At 43.0% G+C, this 20,993-nt stretch overlaps 1 non-coding gene and 1 pseudogene across 1 annotated transcript; both read left to right on the top strand.

Annotated features, from left to right (window-relative positions):
• The first annotated feature begins 1,823 nt into the window (after window positions 1-1,823).
• Window positions 1,824-10,349, top strand: LOC120653955 (annotated as a pseudogene).
• A 7,297-nt stretch (window positions 10,350-17,646) lies between these two features.
• LOC120658624 lies at window positions 17,647-17,755 on the top strand. The gene has a single exon (XR_005668746.1). It is a non-coding gene; the product is annotated as a small nucleolar RNA R71 (small nucleolar RNA).
• The last annotated feature ends 3,238 nt before the right edge of the window (window positions 17,756-20,993 follow it).

Raw genomic sequence — 20,993 nt, 5'->3', positions numbered from 1 at the left:
ACAAGCCCCGCGTGTATCCCACGAAACTTTGATCCCCACTCGACCAATCCGCTGACCGTGTCCACCCAAGTCGGCGTGGACATGGCCCACATGGCGGTGACAAGGCACTAAGGTCATAAAATTTCATCTAGGTGTGCGCAATGGTTAGCTATTTAACTAATTAGATCTTAATGTGACAATAAAAAAATAGAAGAGAGAGTAGTCACTAGTGACGAGTAAATATTTGATTTATTTCACGTAGCCTAAGAACATATGAGAGAAGCGTGTGAGTCCAATAGTATAAAATAGTTTTTTATCTCTCACCTTCATATCAGCCGACAACGTAGCTAATACTAGCTATTATTATTGCGAACACCCTAATACGTTGAGGCCCATTTCTCCCCCATTTACTTTTGTGTCAGTTTAATTTAAGAGTTGTTTGGATTCAGGGGCTAAACTTTAGACCATGTCACGTCGAAGAGAAGCTTGGTATTTAGAAGTATTAAATGAAGTCTAATTACAAAACTAATTGCAGAACCCTAGGGCTAAACTGCGAGACAAATCTAAATCTAATCACCGTGTTCGGCTGGTCTACAGCCCTCCAGCCCTACAGTATTTCTCTCTCACACCACTCCAGCTCCAGCCACTAGCCACCAGCCAAGTAACAGTATTTTTCTCTCACACCACTCCAGCTCCAGCCTCCAGCTCCAGCCTGCCGAACACGGTGAATGAGGTATACTAATCTATAATTAGCGAATGATTACTGTAGGATCATTGCAGTAAATCATGGATTAATTATGCTTATTAGATTCATCTCGCGAATTAACATCCATATGTCAAAAAAGTTTTATAAATAAATTTTATTTGATACTCCTTTTTTACTTCTAAATAATAAGATTTTTTATATAATAAGGACTAAATAAAAAGCTGATGGAACAAAACAGGCCCTTAACTTTTTTTAGAGTTCCAGAGGCCAAAGCCCCCGTCTTACTTAACGAAGACGGAAACATCCATTACAGCAACATCCATTACAGCATTTTCAGAGGGCGAGTCCATCAGCCCACTTAACACACTAGACGCAGCCAGCAAACCCAGACAGTTTCCACAAGGTTTACAAAGGAGCACAACACTCAGAAAAAGGATAGCAGCTAGGTGAAACAAAAGGGAGCTTCACTCATGACGCACCCATGCGGAGTCTGGGGCAGGAGTAGACAGAAAACTTTCCTTGTCGATGAACTTTCTCAGCCCCGAGGTCCTCTCCGCCATGTCCCAACTCCAGTTATGCTGGCGCCAGAACTCCATCCAAGCTTGCGGCATACCTTGCTTCATCCAGTAAGTCGCCCAGGCATCATTGCAAACATTTTCAGCCTCTCTATGTAGCCAGATAGCACGGGCTTGCTTGTCTCCAGACATAGAATTGACCAATTCTGTTTCACGACATCCACTCTTGTCACTAGAACTCTGACTTCCCTTGAGGGCAAACTCTGAAAACAAAACTTATTTCTTAGTTTCCATAAACCTCAAAGGTTGTGTTTAGTTTCGCGAAAAGTTCCTAAAATTTTTCACTGACGCACATTACATCGAATCTTACGATACATGCATGGAGTATTAAATATAGTGAAAAAATATAATTAATTGCACAGTTTGGTTGTAAATGACGAGATAAATCTTTTGAGACTAATTACTCCATGGTTAGACAATAGTTACCAAATAAAACCGAAACGTGCAACAGCAACTTTTTCGCAAACTTTTCGCGAACTAAACACACCCAAAGAGCAGCCGAGGTTAGGAAACAGGCCTTTAACTTTCTCAAGACTCAAGTCAATCCTGACGAGGCGAATGGAATGGCCTCGTCGTCCTCTTCCGGCGCTGGCCGCGTCGCCGGAACCCTAGCCCTGCGCACGAGCTCGGCGGTTCCGGCGGCGTCGCTAATCCAGGGGCTCCCGGACGACGTCGCGGCCGTCATCCTCTGCCTGCTCACCTTCCCCGACCAGTCCCGCCTCCGCGCCACAGTGGCGGAGCTAGGAGTAATTCCTAGGGGGGCCAATTTGCCTTGCGACAATCAATGTGTACACAAATGTGTGCGGTACTGGTACTTTTTATATAAGTTATTCTCTACAAGCGCTTCAGTTTATTATTTGGCATTGAAAAAATAGGATGACATCAAAATTTTGTTGCATTAATTTTGCAGCAAGACCTAAGCAATATGCCCTTTTGCACACAAATCCACTCACAGCATGCGTCAGCACTGCTAAAGAAAACCTCCGCCTCCCGCGCCGACACCTCCTGTGCCTCTTCCCCACGGACCCCTCCCTCGCCTCGCCGATCCTGCTCGACCCCACCGCCCCCACCGCATGGTGGCCCCTCCCGCTGCTCCCCTGCTCCCCGCAGCTCTACGGCCTCGCAAACTTCGCCGCCCTCTCCGTCGGCCGCCACCTCTACGTCCTCGGCGGTTCGTGCTTCGACGCCCGCAGCTACCCCCTTGGGCACCCCTCTTCGTCCGCCGCGGCTTACCGTTTCGATCTCGCCCACTCCCGACACTATTGGGAGCGCCTCCCCGACATGCAAATCCCGCGCGGGAGCTTCGCGTGTGCCCCCGCACCTAGCAGTGGCGTGGTCATCGTCGCCGGTGGCGGTTCCCGACACCCCACGTTTCCCTCCAACGGCAGCCGCACCGACAGCACCGAGTGGTATGACACCACACAGCTCGCACGTGGCGCGGTGCCGCATCGATGCCCCGTCATCGGGCTGGGTGTGTGGGGTTTGTGGCTCACGGTGCTGGGGACAGCAGTGAGGATGAGTTCTGGGTGATGGGTGGCTACGACGGGTACACCACACTCGGGGGAGTGGTGCCAACTGATGTGTATTGCCGGAATGCGGTGGCGCTCGGACTCTGGAGTGGGAAGTGGAGGGAGATCGGAGACATGTGGGAGGAAGGGGAGAGGAGGCAGCTCGGACGGGTTGCAGCTTTATCTGCTGATGATGGAAGGATTACCAAGGTGTTCATGCTTGACGGCAATGATATCTTCAGGTCAGTCAAATTGTCTTCGATTTGCTTTCAAAACTGATTGTAATTTCGAGCACAGATATTCCTATTTGCTTGATCACTTTTATTTGATTGATTGCTTTTTATGGCGTTGTTCCTAATGTCAAGTTTGAATGTTTGGTTGGTAGCCTAGATTCTATTCTTACTCGCAGTTCCATAGCGATCACGTTCCTATTTGTTGCAGTTCTTCAGTTTAGTTGCTAAATTGACACTACCATCTGTTACTTAAAATTTTGAACAATTTCTTGTTATTGGCGAACCTTTCCTTACATAGTTACATACAGTTCCCCATGTCTTCTAGATTTACTTCAATGCAGTGATCTTTTTTTACAGTCCTTTTGTTCTGTAATCCAAGTTGGAACAATTGCTTGGTAAGCTAGGGTGTGTTTGGTCTGTGCTGAAGTGTCCCCATGCTAACCAAGCCAAATTTGGCGCACCAATTTTTGCCACCATTTGGTTTGGTGCCAAATTTTGGCTTGGTAGCTTGCTCCTTTGGTCACCTTAGTTCATTTTGGTGGCCAAAGTTGGCCAAATCCTAGGCCTCCAATTTGATGGTCAAAATTTGGTAGCTTCCTCTATTTTTCGTGTAGTTGCATATTAAACACATCCCTGTCTAGTCGCAGTGCTTCAGTCTAGTTGAGATTCACATGATTAGTCATTACTGTAGAGTTTCAACATGTATACCTCATTGTTTAGTTATCAAAGTTGCACAATAATCGAATTAAGTGTGCACATGGGGATTTTTGCGATAGTTCGAGGGTGTAAATCAGACTTTTCCCAAAGGATTAACGTGGAGCAGCTTTTCATTTTGGATAGTTCAGGTGTCGTCCATATTTGTTGTGTATCATTCTGCGTTTGATGATGTTAGTACCAAATCTATTGACAAACTAGTGCATGCACGTCTAAAAATTAATAAATTTATGATTTTGTGATACTTCTTGTTATGCACACGGGGGCTGGTTCTTACACTTTGACTTACTGTCTTATGCTCCTGTTATGTTATGGAGATCTCATGGAGAAATCATTATGCCAAGTTCTATTATACTCCTTTTAATACAAATGGCTAAGAACATTTGTTGGAAGAATATGTGGATTCTGTTGATTGCATACAGAGTATATATAGGCTTTCGTAGGTTGCTGTCATCATATTGCTTGTCATGAAAGATGATCAAGTGGGATTGTGTCATAACATTTCAGAAGCTAATATTTTGTCATCCGAAACTATCTATTGTTTGCAATGGCAAGATACTTACAACCAAAGAACTTGGATTTATCATCAGCTCACCTGTTATACTGAAATACTCTATCATATCTTCTATCTGTTTTGCATTTTGTTCTTACAAGATAATACTTGTTAATGCATTGGCACATCTACAAAAAGGAAGCCACATGGCAATCAACCAACAAAGTTTGATATATATATCTTAAACTGCAAACTTGCTTGAACATCCAAATCCATTGACTCAGTCACTTCTGTTTAAAACTTCAAATACCGGTAGTCAAATGTACTAGGTATCTAGTTTGGAATACTAGCACAATTTTTAGGATGGTTTCATTGTTTCTATTAACTAAATTGCACTAAAGTCATGTTGTTGCCCCGCTTTCATGCATCTTTCAGTTCATTTGATTGGAGAGAATGACAACCCTAGTGGATAGTGGACTTAAAAAAAAAATCATACCTGTGAATTCAAAATTGTTCTGTTATTTACTCTGTCAAATGCAAGCCTAACCCATACACTGAAAATGGCATCATGATTCACTAATTTTCACAGCAGTGTGTCATGAAGCTTTTTTTATCTATGAAATGTAAAGGAAGAATTCCATTTTACTACCCCCAAACAATCCACCTTGTCTGCTTCACTCTGGGAGCAAAATTCTGGCTCCATTGGCATTTACTCTCCCAAACTATTTCATTTGGCCCAATACTCCAACTTAACCCCTAATGAAATTTCTTTTTTCTGTTTCTCCACGTATAAGTTGAGTTTTAAATTCAAATTTTGCAGCGTGACAAAGCAGCGATTTCCCCTAACGTAATTTTTGGGTGCCATTGAATCAACAATCATCTCATCCTTGTCCTCTTTTATACTTTAGAGAACAACATGTCTGTTCGGTTGTTTTTCCCTTTTTTTGGGCATTGCTGATATAGGTTAAGCTATGTGCAACGAATAAATAGTGTATCAGTTTGTGTGACAATCAGGTGCATCATGACAAGATCATCAAAAGCTGTGCTTATTCTACCATGTTCCCAAAGCACATGTTATAAGTGAATAAAGTTTGCTTTAAAGAAGTAATATTGTGGTTGCTTCGCCGGCCATAAGGCACATTGTGATTTACATGTTTATCATACTTCTTATATCATTGAAGTTAGTCTCATGCGGAGAAAGTGTTCCTTTTCTCTGAGGGCATATCCATAAGATGTTCTTGATTTTCTTGTGTCGTGGTTGCTGTCATATCTAATGTTCTAGTTTGTTTAATTTTGATATGTCACTTTGGGTTTGGTAGAGAGCAAATAAGGCATGTCAATGAATGAATTCTGGATTGAGTTTGTTGCTATCGAAGTTAGCCGCTTCCATGAAATCAAGTTGATGTAAACTATATTTGTGTTTCTATATCTTTACTTGTGAACATCTAGTTAAAAAAATAAAACCGTGTAAATCTATCCAAAGCAGAACTGACTAGATGTAACCTAGGGTAGTGTATATGACAACTGTGAGGGTAGTTACATCACAACTGCCGAAGTGGTGCCTAGATTTTGTTCCATTCCAAAATCCAATGTAGTCTATTTTTGTATGGCTTTATGGTCTGAATAGTTAAGCAAAGCTTATCTGAAAATGTAGCCTATAATGAATCATAATGGTGGTTCACCTGAAGATGTCAAGCAGTACATTAGATGTTATAATTACATATCAAGTTCTTATTTTTTATGGGAAGCATTAGTTTGTACCATCCTTTTACCTGTTTGTTGCATTACAGTTTAGTGTTACCAGCTGATGGTGCTCTGTAGATATTTCAGTACAATCCTGAGCTAAATTTGCTTGTTTTGCAAGATGATGGATATTAAGATTGTAATTGTTATCTTTTATTCTTTTAGTTGCAACTATTTTTTAATTTTCAGACTTAGTAGGAGTGTAGGACCAAGACCGAGTACATGATGTGCGATTTCAGCGCGACTAGGCATGAGGGGGGAGACGTTAGTCTAGATGGGCAAGTGGTGGTCCAGAAGGATACTTTTCGGTATTTAGGATCGGTGCTACAAAAGGATGGCGACATTGATGAAGATGTTAGGCATAGAATTTCAGCTGGCTGGTTGAAATGGCGGCAAGCTTCTGGCATCCTTTGTGACAAGAGGGTGCCACAAAAGCTAAAAGGCAAATTCTATAGGACAACAATTCGTCCGGCGATGTTATACGGTGCTGAATGTTGGCCTACAAAAAGGCGACATGTCCAGCAACTGAGTGTAGCAGAGATGCAGATGTTGCGATGGTTTTGCGGGCACACAAGGAGGGATAGAGTCCGGAACGAAGTTATTCGGGATAGGGTCGGGGTGGCACCAATTGAGGAGAAACTTATCCAGCATCGGCTGAGATGGTTTGGACATGTCCAACGAAGGACCTCCTGAGGTGCCGGTGCGTAATGGGGTTCTTGAGCGGGTCGATAATGTAAAGAGGGGTAGTAGGTAGACCTAAACTGACGTGGGATGAGTCGGTTAAAAGAGACCTTAAGGATTGGAATATCTCTAAAGAGATAGTTTTGGATAGGAGCGCTTGGAGACTAACTATTAATGTGCCTGAACTTTGAGCTTATTTCTTTCGGGTTTCATCTCTAGCCTACCCCAACTTGCTTGGGAAAAAAAGCTATGTTGTTGTTGTTGTATAGTTAGCTCAGACATGGCGCAGTGGTACAGAGTAGAGACTCTCCAGCCTGGATTTGAACAGCCTCTGTTTTTTATGAGGTAGAGAGTAGGAATTTTGCAAGGGTAAGGCTGTCTAGGAATTCCCTTCCCAAGTCCCCACCTTGTGTGGGAACTTTTGCACTGGGTACACCCTTTTTTATATATAGTTAGCTCAAATGTAAAGAAATGTAAGTATGACACTCTCACACTAGTAATAACTGCACTCTTGTAAGTGGTGCACTGGTGAATTAATTTACCAGTATCATGCTAATTGATTCAGAACATTTACCTTTTATATGCTGCCAAAAACTCCACTGTATACATTTGTGCCCATTGAGCAAACAATAACTGTGGCATGAATAGGAGCATTTAAAGTTTTGTATGCCCTTCTCCATTGTGAAAAGTGACCATCTAATGCCAGAATGTAAATAGTAATTGTTCTCATGGGTCATGGCACAATTGAATGATGCGGAATTGCAAATACTTTAGCATTTGTGTTGACTAATAAACATGCATGTGCAAATGCAGGATTTTAATCAGGTGAGGTGATGAAGGATACAGTACTGGTACATGCTCTTAATTATAGGTTCGTTAATGGTGACTAAGGGACACATTAATATCATAGATTGTCAGGGAAGGCAGGATTCAAAATCTATGATTAGATGTAGATATGCTGTGAATTGGATGGATTGAATTGACCTGTATACACTAATTCACTAGGGTCAACCAGTGTACATTAACATCAGTTTATAATTGGATGTGGAAAAGAAACCAACTAATAAACTAATGCCTCCTATATTGGTACAGATAACTTGGACTAAAATATGGCATGCCTAAAGATCTGCATAACTTAAAATGTGCGAAAAGGTCTGATTGATGAATTAGATGATTGTCCAATATGTTCTCAAGATGCCACTTAATGGAGTAGTTGGTGAGGAATATACCAAGTACTGGTCTAGGATCTTCCACTGGATCAATGGTCCAACTTCCAACTGCAAAAGGTCCATGTTGGTTAAGCCACTTAGCTAATATGTACTTTTATTTTCACATAGCTGCCCAGGGTTAAGCTTTGTATGCATGCTGAGTTACTAGGATGGTTTTGTTTTGAAACAGTAGTGTATGGATTTTTTTTGCTAGGGTTGAGCTATTTTCTACCCTACTTAAGAACTAAAACATTGGCTTGCTTTTTTATCGTGTTGTTAGTTACTCTATCAAAATGTGGTCAACAGGAAGCTGTTCTGATTAAATATTAGCTGAACTGCTTCTATTACTTTAAATGTAAACCTAAATTATTCTTTGCTAAAACAAACGAATGTGAGTCTCGAGCAGGTCACTGTTATGTTCTACAAAAGGCATGTATGATTATTGATTTATGCAAAAGTGCTTCATTATGCGAAGATTGTAGACCTTATAATGTCTCCAAAACAACACAATGCCACATATTGGCTGCAAATTTTGATCCTGATTGGGTCAGACAGACCATGCAGCTTTTCTGTGCATTCTACCTGGACAACTAACATTGCTAATAACCTCTTGTTTCTATAGCTGGAACATAAAAGCTATTTTAGTTTCTTGTATGAGATTGTAATTTAAGGAAAGCTGCTGATTAGACAGAACTACTTTTGGTAACTAGTCATTGTTTCCACCTCAAAACTTTATGGTGAATGATGTCCACATTGGACATCTTCATTTTGGATTGGCATCAATATCATTCCACGATTGCTCGTAAATATTCGTCTGAATGCATGCTTAATTTTCTGTATATACATATTTCTCTTTGTGTACTTGACTTCTTTAGTCTTTCCTTGATATTCGTTGCTCTCAATATCATGTAGATACACTGTTAACCTGTTATTTTGTTCTTATGCGAAGCTGCTTCGAGTAAATAGATGGCAATGTTGGGATGTTCTGTTTTTTGCAAAATAATATGCACATAATATTAGTGCATACAAACATAGGAAGGTGTATGCTGTTTGCTGTATGTGTTCTAGAGTTGTGTGACATAGTGATTCTCATCGGGTTGACTTCTTGACTTGAACAGCATCCTGCCAACCAGCAGGGAGGATCTGCAGCTTTGGTCTATCACTTGGGCTAAAGAACTACCCTTCCTCCTCGCCCTAGCCCCTACAACCACCTAATTTTAGGTTTGATTGGTGGAGGGAGGGAGGAGGGGGCGAGAGGGAGGGAGGGAGGGAGATTATTTAGTTTTGTGCCTTTACCGACTGCCGATATACACCATGACTTGCGATGAGTTGGATTGTTATAATGGGTGCATGCTACATTTTTCATAGGGATGATACAACACCTTATATTTGTTTCCTTTTGACTATGCTGCAAGTCTGCGACTATAGCTCATGGGTTCTGAATTGTTACCCTGCTGCAAATTTATATTACCTGTGCCTGTGGTGAATGAACTTGTGAACTAATGTTTTACACACAAGCATGGGAATTCATGTGAAGTATATGACATGACATAGCAATAACTTTCTTTGATAGCATTATATGAAAAGGCAACTGATTGGTTGTTTGCTCCAGCATATCATTTTCTTTTGGTCCTTTAAGTTGTTCACCAGTTTTGTTCTTAATGTAATGTGGCTGTTCATGTTTTTGGAAATCACAAGATGTGAATGCTGAAGAGTGAAGAGCTGTAGCCTGTAATTAGGAATTTGACCTTTTTCTTGGAGCAAATAGTTGTGCTTTTAGTTTTCAGTCCCATTCGAACCCTGCTATTTTTTGTTTTGAAAAACCATACCCTGCTTTTTTACCATCTGTAGTCATATATGTTACTGATACTTTGAACATTGCTGTGTTCAGGTATGCCTTTGCTTCAAACAGGTGGCTGAGAGAGGCTACCACGAGGAGGAGGATCCCAAACACTGAATGTTGCGGTTTCGTATCGATGAATGGGGAACTTTACGTGCTCAGATCTGCAAAAGTTCCTGTCGAAGCCTCAGGTCCATGGAGGCAGCTGAAGAAGAAGCTGGCTCTGGAGTTTCAGGTGTACAACCCTGGGACAAAGAAATGGAGAGTGCTCACCACACATCCACCTGTCGATGCACCCATTGATTTCAGGACTGCAGCTCTCTGTACAGTTGAGTTGTAGATCCATTGATGGTCACCTTTAATTGTATAGATTCAGCCATTCAGGTGGCAAGCTGAATATTCAATTGAAAAATACAGCCCCAAAGATGCCTTACAACTTCAAGTGACTTTTATTTCAAAAAAAAAACTTAAAGTGACTCCGGTAAGATAGTTTGCGGAGATTGTTGCGTGCCAGCGTGTGTATACATAGTAGCAACTTTGATTATATATATATAGCACAAGAACAGGTATCTTTGGTGCCGTACTGCCATGCAGTATCTCTAGTTGGTCACTTGTTCGTGTTGTAATAACTTCAAATAACAAATGTGGCTGCCTTTTGGTGTTTGTGGATGGGCACGGTATACTGGTGATATTTCGATGTTTGTATGTAAGATCTGGTCCCGAACTACTTGTAGGCAGCGAGATAACTACGATTTGGCGGAGAACAGGTCAATAAATTAGAGGCAACCTGACATGGCAACTTAAGATGATGCATGCAAATGTTGTTGACTATTTTTTTTAAGTAAAATGCACCTAAGGTCTATTAACTTGTAAGAGAGTGTCACTTAGGTCCATTAACTTCAAAATTGCATTTATGAGTCCATAAACTTGTAATATGTCACTTAGCTCCATAAACTCTGAAAGTCTATTTGTACATCCATAAACTTGTAATTTGTGTCACTTAGGTTCATCCCTCTATCTAACATTCATGTACTGATATCGCACCAATATAATCTAAATGGTGCCCACACGTTGCTGGAGTTACGCCAGAATGGTGAAATTTGATCCTTGATTTTGAACCATGAGCATAGGGAGAGGAGATAGGAAGGATGAAAGACTTATTTTGAAGGTTATTGACATGTATTAGGATTTATAAGGGAGCTTACGGACCGTCATTGGTAAGTTCTGGCGTTTAGATCTAGATATATCCCGTAATATGGGTGGAGAGGAAATATGATGGCTTTGGAAAGGTGGAGGATGTCACAGAGGGACTCAACAACATATGTATCTTGGCAGGAGATATATATATTATGTCCTCTATGGCGCCCGGTGTTGCGGTGAAAAATCTCGTGGAGTTGAAAGATATTCATGGACAATGATATTGACGCGATCATTGTAGGTGCATCTGTGGTCACACAATTGCTCATGGATGAAGTTTATGCATCTAGAAATGCACTTTTGTATTTATGGACCTAAGTGGCACAAATTACAAACTTATGGATCTAGAAATGCACTTTTAAAGTTTATGTACCTATTTTTCAAAGTTTATGGTCCAAAGTGACAAAATTACAAATTGATGGACCTAAAAATGCACTTTTGAAGTTCGTGGACCTAAATGACACACACTTACAAATTGGTGGACCTCTGATGCATTTTTTTTGACACGAATGTTGTTCACTATTGATACTGCATGTTTGTTTTAAGCTAGTAGTTGAGCCAACCCCCAGTCAGTCCCCTTTCTTTGTCAAAATGCTTTGAACGTTCGTACCTTCCCATTACCCCCCAACTAAGATGTGGTAAAACTTGAGTTAAGAGGGTAAAGCAGTTCGATTCTCAAATTACATACATAACTTCTAGAGGTGACACTGATACCTGACAGAAAATGTTTAGTACAACTGTACAACTATGGACTTGATTCGTTTTAAAAAAAACACTTAACGGCTATGCAAGCAGATGCCTCATCTTTGTAGACGGGAGGATATATGGACAGATCTTCACAGTTCTTTTCATGTCTGCTTTCTTTTTTCTTAGATAATGGAAAAGAATATCTGGCTTCACCCCTCATCGAGAAGGGATCAGACCAACCTTATTACATGCAGTAGCAACCACACCACGTTCTCACAATAAATTTAAAGCATACATCATTGTTATTGAAAGCCAATTCGTAAACTAAAAGACCATCCATGGGATGCGAAGAAACGAAGAGCCAACATCTCGAGCAAACGACATGTCTGAATCACACTCTCCTTTTGATCCTCACTGTGCTACAACTGCGCTCAATGGCGTAGCCAATGCGTTCCCCTGAATGAAATCTGCAAATAAATTTTTGGTTGACATTTGTTAAAAACAACATCATTTCTAAAGAGCCAAATCACCCAACACATAGCCGATATGTCTGTCAATAAATATAATTTTGGTTTATGGTTCCCTTGTTTTAACCAATGATTAAATAAAATGCCTGCTTTCTCTTAGAGAGAAGAGAAGAAACAAAACTTTAAAGGAGCCTGGCTAATCGCCATGATGGATTTTGGATTGTTCTCTGTACTCAGTCTCGTGCGAGGGCGGACAGCAGACGAGGTGATCTGTCATGTATGCTGCTCTCTGTGTATTGGGCTGTCTTCGTATTTGGGCCATGGGCTTTGTGTAGGTTGTAATGGCACGGTTTTTTTATTTTTATATTTTATATTTTTGTTTTTTACAAAAATATATTTTCGTTTTCGAAATTTACAGGAATATATCCCGGCCGCCCCGCTGCCGGGCGGCCGGGATCTGGTCGCCCCGCTGCGGGGCGGCATGGGCTTTTGTGCAAAAACTTTTGCGAAAATATTTGCGCGCAGATCCCTGGGGGCCGGTCGCCCGGCAGTGGGGCGGCCGGCCCTAGCCGCCCGGCTGCAAGGCGACCGGCTCTCCCACCCTTATATTAGGGTTGGCTGGTCCCCCCACCCCTCATTTGCATCACTAAAATTCCAGAAACCAAGAAAAAAGTAGGAGGGAGGGAGAGAGGCGAAGCCATGCCGGATTTTCGAGCCGGCGACTGCAGGTAACCAAAATTCTTCTACGCTTTATAAATAAATTATGTTGTAATTATTTTTGTTGAAACAGTAGATTAGCAATCAATTTAATTATTGTTAGGAAGTGATTAGTGGTACATTTAGGTGCAGTTACTTGTAATGATTAGCGTTGATACAGTACATTTAGTGTTAGATTAAGTATTAGAAAGTACTAGAAAATTGTTAGAGAAGTATTAGAAAGTCTTAAAAATTGGAAGATAGTATTAATTTTTTTAGAAAATGTTAGAAAATTGTAGAAAGTATTTTGTTGAAACAGTAGTTTAGCAATCAGTTTAATTATTATTAGGAGTGATTAGTGGTACATTTAGGTGTACTTACTGATAATGATTAGCGTTGATATAGTATATTAGCAATCTGATTGCTCACTTGTGATTGCCAGGGCTCAACACCATGGCATCCTCAGGATCCACCTACATTTCATGGAGTAAGGTGACGGAAACAACCTCCCAAGGAGTCCAGGTGCCTATGTCTTTTTGCGGATCCTTATGCAAACTAATGAAATCAAGGGTTTTGGGGGACGACTTTGGCAAGAGGTTCTTCATGTGCGAGAATTACGAGTACGACCCGCCCAAGCATTACGGCAAAGACCGAGCAAATGTACCACAAAACAATATCAGAGTTTGTCACTTTCAGATCTAGTAATGACTTCTAACATGATTTGGGGAAAGACTCCACCGCCTCTATGTGATTTCGTGCAGTGGTTAGACACCGAGCAATCTCAGCAGGATAAGGACCACGTGGAGCGTCAAGCAAGGTGGGCTGCACAAAGGTGACAACGAATGCTGCATGAAGAACAGATGGAGGAGAAGCGCAAGAAAAATCAGGAAGAGATTCAGAAGAGGATTGCAGAAGTGGAACGTCAGAAGTTAGAGGAACGTGAAGCTGATAGGGAGAGGAAGCGAGAGAGGGCCCGCCATGCTAAGGAAGCAGGGTCTGAAGCTATTAGGAATGGAAAATATCCCCAGGTGCACTCAGTAAAGCACCACCATGTAATCCCGTCATTTTACATTTCCTAAGGCATGTTAGGTTTACTCACAACACGAGGTTATGGTGTTGCACATGCCATGCTTTTCATTGTTCAAGTACCTAGTAGTACGAACGCCTTAGGCCTCTGCTTTGTAATCATAGCATTGTTTACAAATCTGTATTGCAAACCGAAAATTTATGATTCGTAACTACCCTTCTATTTTCAGTACACTACATTTAGTGATCAATCTAATTGAACCAACCTACACATTTAGAACTGCAACCAAGAAATCTTACTACATAAATACCTTCGTAATATTACATGCTACAATCTGGTGCAAATACATATCCATACATAACGAAATGTAATTATCACATACAGGTCGGAATACATATCCATACATCTAGTTCAAATATATATGCACACATAACAAAATCTAGACGCGACGGGCTCCAAAATCCTGAGGCAATCCATCAGTGGGATTTCCAGAAGGTCCAACCTCAGCACCAGCATTATCTTTTTGCATTTTAGGGCACTTCTTGTAAGTGTGACCATCTACTCCGCACAGGTTGCATCGTTTTTTCTTCTTTCCTTGCCTCAGACTCATCCATTCCGTTACGGATACGAAGTGTCTACCGTCGACCTACCCCTCTCCTAGCATCTGGATTGGGAATGTACATTGGAGAGATATTTGGTGTAGTGAATGATCCCAGACTGCCTATGCCATATATCTCATGGCCCCAAGTGTGCACAGCGGTTTCTTTTCTGTAATATTCTGAAACAAAAACCCCAGGATCCATCCCAGATTCTGAACATGCCACAATGACATGGGAGCATGGTAAGTGAAGAAGCTGTGGCTTCTTGCATCTGCAAAAAACCTTGCCTTCCGACGTTATCAAGCAATCCTGAACGACCCTTTGTTTGTGGACACCCTGTCCTGTCCTGTCCTTGCATGAAACCTCAAACCTTTGATCCTTTGTGCCCATGGAGACAACTCTGTGATATTGAGCCTTTTCAATCTTTTCTTTCATGTAGTTAGTGACCCTATTACAAAAAATCACTCCTGGATCATTAAGTAAGACATCAGCTGCCTGGTACCACTCTCTGAAGTACCTTGTGCATCCGTACATGATGAACTCGACTATGCCAACAAGAGAAAATCCACGAACATGACGCATTACCATATTGTAACACTCTGCGTGGTTGGTTGTCTCAATCCCATATCGACGACCACCAGTGTCGTATAGAATTGACCACTTCTAAAAAGTCAACTCTAAAATTTCTCCAATTAAAATAACGTTCAACTCTAAAAAGTCAGAAAGAAACACCATCACCCACCTCCCGAAGAGTGCAAAGAAACTGGATGGCGAGGAGACGAGAACCATTCTCCTCAATAGGCTCAAAACCATCCCATCCAACCGCATGCCAAACACGAGCGAAGTTAACGTCCATACCTGTTTTCTCGAGAAGGTCCGGGTTGAAGGCTCTGGTATGACCGAAGCTTCGATTCTTGATCATGGCGTAGGCTTGATGCTCGCGGTCATCTCGCAAGTCGAGGTACAATGCATCATCTTCATCTATCTCCATGTCCTCGGCTTGCGGTTCTGCAGCTTGCTCCTCGAACAGTTCTTCTTGTTCGTCTTGTTCATAGTCCATCGTGGTCGGTGTTGGTGCAGATTCGGGGGAATGATGAGAGCTCTGAAAATCTTCCGCCCTGCACCTCTCATGCTTGCAACAAGAATGAACAAGAACGAACGAGAACAACTCGATTCGGGTTACGTTAGTGAAATGAAAATGAAACTCTTACCCGAAAGTTGTTCTTCCAAATGCGTAGACAATCTTGCAGCAAAGAAATGAGAGAGAGAGTGTGTTCTTGCAATCAAACTTGAGCCAAAATCTAAAGGAAATTCGAGCAAGAATGTGTGAGAGGGAGTGAGAGTGGAGAGAGTGAGCATGAGAGCTCATCACCCCTCTCTCGGCCTCTATTTAAAAGGATCTGGGCGAGTGCACCCGAGGAGGAGCCAGGCACAACGGTCAGGAAGCCGTTGGAGAAGGTGGGGCCCAGGAGCTGTTGGCCCTGGGTCGGCCGGCCCCAGGGTGGGCCCTTTGGTGCTCCCCTTTGGCCAGGTGAATCCTCAACGGTCATAAACTTCGAAAATATAGTGCACGGCCAAAAGTTTGCTTGAAAAGATGTCCAAATTATTTTTCCCAAAGGATTTTGAAACTCAGAAAATATTTTTGGTATTTTTGTGAAAAGGGAAAGGTGCTAGAAAAATTCCAGCATGCGGAAAACACTTTTGAAAATTTTCAAATATGCAGTGGGGAAAAACAAATGCGGTGCAAAGAAAATTTGAAAAGGCAGAAAAGCAAATATGAGATAAATACCAATTTACCTTTGGCAAGGGCGCGTCGTTTAAAGTCCGACGTGCACGACTTTTCTCCACCATACTTACCATTCGTTGGTTCGTCCTGGAGAACTGGACGAGGCCGAACTCTCAACCTTCTGCCACACCTTCTTTGCCTTCTTCTTTCTTCTAGGTGTGGAGGGTCGGTGTTCTGGTTGGGGTTCCGGTGCACCCCAGAGTGCTTGCCCTTCACTGTCTTGTTGGATCATGAAGCGCTGCTCTTCCCTTTTCTTAAATCTGAAAAACATGTCCTCCCGTCCGACACGGAAACAGATTTCTCCTTTTCTGACATCGATCCTTGCCTTGGCGGACCTTAGGAAAGGTCGCCCAAGAACGAGGTCGACTCCGAGGTCGCCCTCCATATCCATTACCACAAAGTCGGCAAGGACGAAGGAGTCTCGTACTCGTACGAAAACGTATTCGGCTATCCCTTCGAGATACCGAATCGTTGAATCTGCAAGCTGTACAAGCATAGTTGTTGGAGAAAGAGCAGGATAATCAAGTTTCTCGTATATTACCTTGGGCATTATATTTACGCTTACCCCAGATCGCAAAGGCATCGCTCGAAGTGTTTGATGTAGATCAAGCAGCTGATCATGGGGACCCCTGGATCCTCTTGCACTGCTGCCACCATGCCATCCCAAACGTCATTTCTTGGGGGAGTGTACCTTCCTACATGGTTATTGCGTGGTGGCCTCCGGGACAAGTTACCCCGTCCAGTAGACACCATGCTGACATTTTCTACGGGAGTCTCGGGTTGCCCCGGGATCTTCCCACTCTCAACAGCAGGTAAAGCGGCAGCAATTTGTGCAAGCTGGGTTTTGATCATTTTATTGAAACTTAACTGGTTTTTAAGAGTTGAAGACAAAGTTTCAAGCTTGACATTTAAACTTTCCAGGGATTTGTCATTGGCCAAAAGCTTTTTATTTATATTTTTGTCGATTTTAACTTGGCCAAGAACGAGTTCTCTCAAGGGAGGTTGGTTCGAATTGAAATTCGAATTATAATAAGGATTATAGTTGTTACCTCCCTGAAATGGTGGACGTGGCTGGTTCCACCCCTGGCCTCCTTGTTGTGGACGGTACCCGTTGTTGTTGTTGTTGTTGAGGTAGGCGCAGTCTTCACGGGTTTCGGGGCAGTCGTTCCCCGAATGTCCATCGTTTCCGCAGACTTCGCACGTGAAGTGCGAACCCATGGCGTATACGAGAGCGTGGATTGGTTGTTTGCTCCCTTCCTCCATCTTCTTGATAAGGAGGTCTAGTTTCGTGGCAATCATATCCGTCTCCTTGACAGTATGCATGCCCTTCGTACGGGGTTGGAGTCGTTCATCGCTCCACCCCTGATTGGAGACCATTTTATCGACCAATTCTTTGGCTTTGGCTATGGTCAGGTCGAGGAAGGCTCCTCCAGCAGCGGCATCAATATTGGCTCGAGATGTCGTTGTGAGCCCGTTGTAGAAGCTTTGCAGGATGAGCCACTCGTCCATGCCGTGGTGAGGACAGGCCAGGACATATTCTTGCAGCCTCTCCCAAGCTTCTGGGATGGATTCCATCCCCGTCTGCTGAAAACTTGATATTCTTCCACGCAGGGCATTTGTTTTGCCCAGCGGGGAGAATTTTGCGAGGAACGCTTTGGAGCATTTGGCCTAGGTGTTGATGTCTTTTTCCTTGTAAAACCACTATTTTGCCTTCCCCAGCAGGGAGAAGGGAAACAGACGAAGCTTGATAACACGTATGACAACGGTGTCGCAGAGCTCCAGAAAGTTCTGCAAATGTGCATTTGCGTCCTCATTCGGCTTGCCACAGAATGGGCTAGCCTACACCATGTTGATGAGGCTTGATTTCAGCTCAAAGTTCACGTCCCCGACATTGATGTTGGGGCCAATGGCCACATAGTCGGTGGAGGGGATGGAGAACTCGTGGAGAGTCTTTTCATCCATAGCCTCAAGAATGAGTGGTGCTTCCGAAATGGGTTCCTGTGCCAGGAGTATAGCGAGAGGAGGAACAACGCGAGGTCGTGCCCTTCTCACGAGCCTCTCTGGATTGTCTGTGTAGTTTTCCGGCAGGGAGAAACCAGTCATACACTACCCCTGTCTTCTTTCAAATCAAAAATAAAAGAAGACATAAAGTGACATTAGCCTGAAAGAGTAAATACTATATCCTGAGTACAAGGCCTAAGTTAATTTCATCACAATATCTTTGTTCACATGCTGTCCCCGGCAATGGTGCCAGAAATGCTTGTTGATATTTCTTAGCGCAATCACTAAGAATGGTTAAACCCGGCGATAGCGCCAGAAATGCTTGTTGGCAGTCCTTGGTGCAATCACTAGAAATGAGGGTGCTGAACCCATCCTAGCAACTGCACCCAAGGGGTGCCACTCTCGTGGTATGATCAATACGATTACAGATTGATCCGCAAGCGCACGGATATACCGTTGTAGCATTTCACCCAGAGAGTAAGGGCATCGTCATTTATTTGTGTCCCAAAGGACGGCAGCAACAAAGGTATTGTACTCAACATTAACCATGACATTGTACCTCAAGCAATAGGCAATACTCTAACAGGGGTAAGTCCAGATAAAGAATAAGCAAGAGTAATGCTACACAGCACAATTCCACACTCCAAGAGGAAGGAATAAAGGAGAGAAACTATAAAACAAAGGACTACTCTATCCTACGTTAAGTCAGCTGGAACTTAGGCTAGGTTAGGTGTCCTAGTGCTTCTATCCAAAGCTGGGGTCATGTTAGGACATGGTTAGGACTATAGGTGCCAGGAAAATGGGATAGCGGGGAGAAGGTCCCGCACCGGAGTACATCCAGTCCCGTTACCTCTTTGCATGAACTCCTACACCGAATCCGAACGTCGGGGAGTATGCTAAACACAACACAGCTGTTACGCCGGACGGACAGGGCCGTCACCACTTGCCGTCTACCCCAGTCACACCGTGGAGCATGGTCATATCCGAAGGATCCCGTATACCCGGGCACCACGCTCGTCTATGAAGTCACTACTCTAGTGCCCCCAGGTCTCCCAACCTTCGGATGGACAAGTAAAACACTAGAGCAAGCCCGAAAGCACATCAAACCTCTATCCGTACCCGGATCATCTGGCCTAACCAAGACCGTAGCATAACTCATGAAAGAACTAAGCATGGATTGATAAACTATCAAGATAGCAAAGCAACCATGGCAAAACTCTATATTATGAATAGAAGTCTGACAAGTCGGATACAAAGCCATACCAGGAGCCGAGGATTGCTCAACGACCCCGAGGACGACTTGCTCGCTAAAGAGAACTAGCCTAGCTCCACTACCTAGATAAGAGAGAAAGAGAGAGGAGAGCCTTCTTGGAGAAAATGGAATGAAATGTGTGTGTTGAGGGGGGGGGGAGGGGGGAGAGGCCCTATTTATAGCTCTAGAGGTCGGTTTCCCGCTAACGCACATATGGAAGGTGATCAGGTGCTTTGGCAGCCACTCCTCCTTGAAATGCACCTGGACGGGAGCCAGGCCAAGTTTGGCCGACCCAGGGGGTCGGCCGACCCCACCTGGCAGCATCTCAGCCTGATCTTCTGCTGGATGGTTTATCTGTGGAATATTCTCCTTATCCTCTGGTGCATCTTGCGTGGAGGCCCCATTTCCTCTTACATGTGGGCCCTCTTTGTAAGGATGTGACGCCGGATGCGATATTCTGCGTAGTTAGGTGGCGTCTGCTGTGTGTTTTTGTCTTATTTCGCTCTTGCTCATCTGAAATGTATAAAACTCAAAAACAACTATGGAGCGAGGTTAGTGATACAAATATGTGAGTAGGGCTTGCAGTTTTCCTTTATTATTGAGTATAGTTGACGTGCAAAAATGGCACTTAAGCACCGTCAACAGTACCTTCCTTCTCAGGTGATGTTTCCCCCTTCTCCTGCTGCTACTGATCCAAATGTCTCTAGTTCAGATCTGAGTGCTCCTCCAGGGGCAGGTTCCTTGGTTCCTTTGGGTACTCATCATATTCATGAGGTTGGGGTCAAGGATTTGGTGCCTAAATGTGTTTGGCTTCCTAAGATGGATTTTCCAGTATTTGAAGGGTCTGATGTTCGTATTTGGTTGGATAAGTGTAAAGCCTACGTTTCCCTATTCCAAATACCGGATGCATTTAGAGTTACTGCTGCTACTATGAATTTGTCCGATTGTGCATCTCACTGGTACAAGGCTCACAAGGATACTTATGGGGTTCAGTCGTGGGAACAGTTTGAATAGTCTATACTCTCTGAGTTTGAGGTGAACACTCACAGGGATAAGATGATGGAATTGTTGACTCTGAAACAGGTCGACTCTATTGATGCTTATAAAAAGCAGTTTGAGCAGTTGGTCTATCACATAAAGCTGTTTGATAAAACTATCACGATGAATTATGCCCTGCAGTGGAGATGCAGTTACCTGACACAATGACGAAGGCTATGTTGACGGCCATTATTTCACGTTTTGGCCATCAACTTCTCAGAATAAATTGAGCTTTACACTGTTGACGGTCACTAACGACTCATTTTGACCATCGACTCCTGCACCAAATTCAACCATAATATGGAATAAATGCTAGGATAGGTTTATTTATTAACAAATTCCACAGATGGTGTTTGAAAATGTGTGCAGGTGATTTTGAACTAATTTTGCAAGTTGCAAGCACACTTTGGCCCGACAGAAAATCACAGAAAATATCAGAGCGCAGAATCAGGCTCAAATGAACCAAGTGTAACCCAAGAACCAAAGCAAATCCAGTTAAGATAGGCCGTGCCACAACTTTTAGACAAGAGGAAGCCCGGACAAGCCCAACCCCGAGCAGTTGG

The sequence above is a fragment of the Panicum virgatum genome, chromosome 1K (assembly GCF_016808335.1).
Source record: "Panicum virgatum strain AP13 chromosome 1K, P.virgatum_v5, whole genome shotgun sequence".
Taxonomy (NCBI): Eukaryota; Viridiplantae; Streptophyta; class Magnoliopsida; order Poales; family Poaceae; genus Panicum; species Panicum virgatum.
This window is presented reverse-complemented; position numbering and strand designations above follow the sequence as displayed.